The 4,912-nt window shown below is 57.4% G+C and overlaps 1 long non-coding RNA gene across 1 annotated transcript; it reads right to left on the bottom strand.

Moving 5' to 3' along the window:
- Positions 1 to 1,621: 1,621 nt before the first annotated feature.
- Positions 1,622 to 2,882, bottom strand: LOC134509488 (uncharacterized). Its single transcript, XR_010069343.1, has 3 exons — positions 2,783 to 2,882; positions 2,549 to 2,644; positions 1,622 to 1,760 (listed from the first exon to the last, which is right to left on the bottom strand). It is a non-coding gene; the product is annotated as an uncharacterized LOC134509488 (long non-coding RNA).
- Between the last annotated feature and the right edge of the window lie 2,030 nt (positions 2,883 to 4,912).

Raw genomic sequence — 4,912 nt, 5'->3', positions numbered from 1 at the left:
AGCTCAGCATCCCAAAAAAACAGCACAGAAGAGAGCAGAGGAATTCCGTCAGACGGAGGGACGGGACAGGAGCTGGGGAAACAGCTCAGCTCGAAATACAGCACAGCCTTCAAAAGCCAGCGCCATTTGAACTCTTAAAAGTCAGGATTAAGACTAATCAGTGCCATTTTGAACACGTTCTTAGCATAAGGGCGAACCCTCCGGCTGGTGCTGGGAAACACCTGGCCCTTTCCCTTTCACTGAGAAGGTGTGCATGAAGTTTACATCCACCCAGTGAAAATACTTACCCTGTGAAAGTACTTGGCTTTCCTTCGGCGCTAATTTAACTTGCACAGCTGTGAACGGATACTATTAAACTATCCGTCTCCAAAATACACAGCTATGATTTGACCACGGGGGGTTTTTTGTGTGCTACACGAGGAGGAGGAGGGACATCGGGGCAGCGGCGCTGCCCGAGAGAGACACTACTGGCTGCCGGGAAAAGGCGGCACTGAAAGCCAGACAGAAGTACTTCAGAGCACTCTGCCAAAAAAACGGGGGGAAAACCGCGTAACATTCAGTTGTCTCTCCTTTTAAACATTTCGAACAAATACCTAACTGCCCAGGTACACCTCATAAATTGTACACTACAGCCGTTTAGGCGGCTGCAGTTTAAACTACGCAAGTCAGTTTGTCGATTATACAACTCTCACTTTTTTTTTTTTAGCTTCATTTAACATAGAAAAATCAGTGAGAGAAAAAACTCCTCCAAATGGTTTTACTTTTGGGGGCGGGGAATCAAATCACCGGCGCCGCGATCCGTAGGGCTACCAAAAAGGACCGGCAGATTCGCGAATGCTTTTGGCTGTGCTGAAGGCGCAGAGGAACGCGTTTTTATGGTATCTTGACTGTTCCAACCGAGAACCCAAAGGCCGGCGATGCCAGCAACTGGGGGGAGACGCGCGGCACTTGGGCCTGCGGAAGGAGATGAACTTCCTCCCGAGGTTACACAAAAAGGACATTGTTGAAGCCGTAACTCACCAAAACCACAACCAAAACCACAGGATTCGCCGTCACGAGTTAAACGCTGCTGATGCTTCACGGCAAAGCCTGGAGAACGCAGAGAGGCGATGCCCGTTTGTCCCGTTTTGTCCATGTCTCCTCTTTGACCTCGATCGCCTTTAGGACAGATGCCAGTATCTCAGTGAGGTTTTCGAGTACCGCTGTGAAATATTTTAAAGACTTATTGACTGAGAAAGCATAAAGTTTTTATCGTGAAAGCAAAGCCTGCTTCTTCTGGACATGTGAACTCTTACAAACAGTTCCTTCCCTCTTCTAGTACAGAATTATTTTCACAGTATCGTTTGACAGTGAGCACCCAGAAAGAGAAGAATATGCTTTCAGGAAGAGAAAAATAAATGGAGGGAAGTAAGCTTTGCAGAGGCGTAACGTGCTCCAGGACAGACTTTATTTTGTTTTTAGGATTGTGAGGGACGGACTGTAAATTCCCTGCCGAGGGGCAGGAGCCCCTCCAAGCCTTCAGTGGAACGCCTCAAACACTCGCAAGGAAATAAATAACGCAGGCCTGGCCTTCAAACAGCTGATGAGGCTCACACTTCTGGCGGCTGAAAGTGTGGGAGAACTGTCTTGTGAAGACAGGTCGGTTCTGCCACTCGTGCCGTGAGCTCGCTCGTTCTCAGTTCTCGAGGCCGTTGTGTCCCATGAGTGACCTTTGCTTCATTATCCGCGAAACGCACGTGAAAGCGCACGCCCTGCATGTGCTAATGAAGATTACAGAGATCACGCTAAACATGTGTGACCATGGCACTCGTCTCTCCACCCAAATCATGGCACACGTCACCGGGGAGAAGGGAGAAACCTGAGCTGAGCCCGTCCTCAGCAAGGAGGGCGGACCGTGCTGATTCAGCAAACGTAAAAGGGGAAAACAAGTGCCCCGAGGGAACAAAAAAGAAACAAAAGAAATAGATAGTGCCTGGGAAGATTCTTCCCAAGAAAGAAGACGATTATGCCTGGGAAGAATCCCTGAAAAAGACGCTGGAACCAGGACCCGCGATCTCTTTATCTCTGTCTTTTTCTCTGTCCTTTCCTCTCTCTGTCCCTCAGTTTCTCTTTTCTCTTGGAATTGTTAAGTAACAGTTAGAGCTGTGAAGTGATGACCTTAAGTACCACCTTAAGCACCGCTTGCCGTAAGTTGTCCTACACCTGGTGTTAACTAACACAATGTACACCCCAACACCTGCCATAATTTTTTATATACCTAACCAATTATCGTGGGCTTGTTAAGATCTATACTAACCATTTTGGGAAGCTAATAAATGTTTCTGTATGGACCTTGAGATTTATCTCACCTTAGTCCGTGCCGCTGAGAATTTACAAATCTGAAGTCACTTACCCTCCCCTCTTTCCTGACAGCGGGAAGCGACAAGGATTTTGTTAAAATATTTCACAGAAAAACTATAGGAGGAGTGCTGGCACATCCTTCCCGTTAACTTCAGAGTCCACACTACAAGTACCTCAGGAAAAAAGCAGACGCGCATCGCAGACGCACCTCGTACTCGCAGAGCACTCCGGATTCTTTCCGTCTGTCCTGTACCATCACGGCAGAAGGAAGGGCGACCACGGAGAAACGCTGGCAGCTGGCATTCTGCCAAGACAGGAAAAAAACTTCTGGCGTAAAGCTAGGTGGCAATCTAAAGCGTCCTTCTTTCGTGAAGGTCTGTGAAGACTGCAGCCAACGGAGGCTCCTGACGAGTGGGACACGGCCCCAAAGCCTGGGACTCACCGCAGCTCCTGCTTTCAGCGCTGCCCACAGAATTTTCCAGTTCAGGTGCCTCTCTCTTTCTCTGTCCCTTCCTCTTCTGCAGCGCTGGTCACTTGACCATCCTCCACCTAAGAGAACACAGCGGTGTCTTTCTTACAGCTCTTGCGATATGAAGCTTCCCAGATGTGCAGCCTTGCACGCGCACAACCCTTCCCCATGGCCATACCGTGATTTTGGATACGCGTACGGACCCTGCGGTACATATCAGCAATCTGGTCTGCTGAGGACAACTCAGAGGGGACCCTTCCTCACCCAGAAATGCTTGGCTGTCTCTTCCCTGCCGCAGGAAGCACCTTCTGGCTCAATCACCTTGATGTTGTTCTCTGGCTGTTTCACGTTTTTCAAGCATCTTAAGCTTCACCCACAGCAGCTCCTGTTCAAAGCCAGTAAACGTCCACCAGTCCCAGGTCGCCCACACCAGGAGGGAGAACGGGGCTGAACGGAGACAGCCCAGGCAAGTCTGTGGCAAAGGCAGCCCACGACAACCCCGGGGAGGAGCGGACAACCGCGGCCTCCGGGAGAGAAAGAGAAGGGGCAGCAGTTCCCCGACCACTCGCCCCAGCGGGAGCCCCCCCTGCAGCAGGAGCTCCTGGAGACACTGCTTTCCCCACCCGGATGCTCCTGGCACCTGCATCGAGAGGCGACCAAGCGCAGCCAGGGGCGGCCGCCGCTGTCGGGAACAGGACGGGGGGAGGACATCTGCCGGCAGTGCCTCGGCTGGGGAGGAGGGCCGGGGCCCGTCTCCTCGCAAAGGAACAGGGAGCAGGGGGGCTGCAGGCCCGGGAGCGGGGGGACGCCGGCCCGGAAGCGGGGGGATGCCGGCCCGGGAGCAGGGGGGGTCCGGCCCGGGAACCCGGGGACACGGGGGGAGAACTGTCCCGATGCGGGGGGACGCGAGGGGGGAAGGGAGGGGGGGTCCGAGGCGGAGGACGTAGAGGGGGGGCCGGAGCCGGGGCCGGACTGGGAGCCCGGGGACGGGACACGGGGGGGGAACCGTCCCTAGAGCGGGGGGGTCCGAGCCGGAGGACGGGGGGGGCGGGGCCGGGGCCGGCCTGGGAGCCCGGGGACGCGGGGGGGGGACGCGGGGGGGGGGGGGAACCGTCCCGGGAGCGGGGGCCGCCTACCATCCTCCCGCCCGACGGAAACGCGGCCGGCAGACGCCGCTCCCCACGTGACCACCCGGAAGTAACGTACCGGAAAATGCTTCGCAGGCTGGCGCGGCGGCGCCACGTGGGCGCCGGTGGCGCCGAGGCTGATGGCCGCCGCAAAGCCCGCAGCCCCACGGGCTGTGGGGCCACGCAAGCGGCTGCCAAAGAGCTTTCCAACGAGGCACGGCTTTCCCTCCTGGCTCTTCGGGCGTGGGAGCAGTGGCCAGAGCCGCGGCCCTACCGGAAAATGCTTCGCAGGCTGGCGCGGTGGCGCCACATGGGCGCCGGTGGCGCCGAGGCTGACGGCCGCCGCAAAGCCCGCAGCCCCACGGGCTGTGGGGCCACGCGAGCGGCTGCCAAAGAGCTTTCCAACGAGGCACGTCTTTCCCTCCTGGCTCTTCGGGCGTGGGAGCGGTGGCCACAGCTGCGGCCCTACCTGAAAATGCTTCGCAGGCTGGCGCGGCGGCGCCACGTGGGTGCCGGTGGCACCAAGGCTGACGGCCGCCGCAAAGCCTGCAGCCCCACGGGCTGTTGCGCCACATGAGCGGCTGTTAAAGAGCTTTCCAACGAGGCACGGCTTTCCCTCCTGGCTCTTCGGGCGTGGGAACTGTGGCCAGAGCCACGGCCCTACCGGAAAATGCTTCGCAGGCTTGCGCAGTGGCGCCACGTGGGCGCCGGTGGCGCTGCGGCTGACGGCCGCTGGAAAGCCCGCAGCCTTACGGGCTGTGGGGCCACGCGAGCGGCTGCCAAAGAGCTTTCCAACGAGGCACGGCTTTCCCTCCTGGCTCTTCGGGCGTGGGAGCTGTGGCCAGAGCCGCGGCCCTACCGGAAAATGCTTCGCAGGCTAGCGCGGCGGCGCGACGTGGGTGCCGGTGGCACCAAGGCTGACGGCCGCCGCAAAGCCCGCAGCCCCACGGGCTGTGGGGCCACGCGAGCGGCTGCC

The sequence above is a fragment of the Chroicocephalus ridibundus genome, unplaced genomic scaffold, assembly GCF_963924245.1.
Source record: "Chroicocephalus ridibundus unplaced genomic scaffold, bChrRid1.1 SCAFFOLD_61, whole genome shotgun sequence".
In the NCBI taxonomy this organism is placed as follows: domain Eukaryota; kingdom Metazoa; phylum Chordata; class Aves; order Charadriiformes; family Laridae; genus Chroicocephalus; species Chroicocephalus ridibundus.
This window is presented reverse-complemented; position numbering and strand designations above follow the sequence as displayed.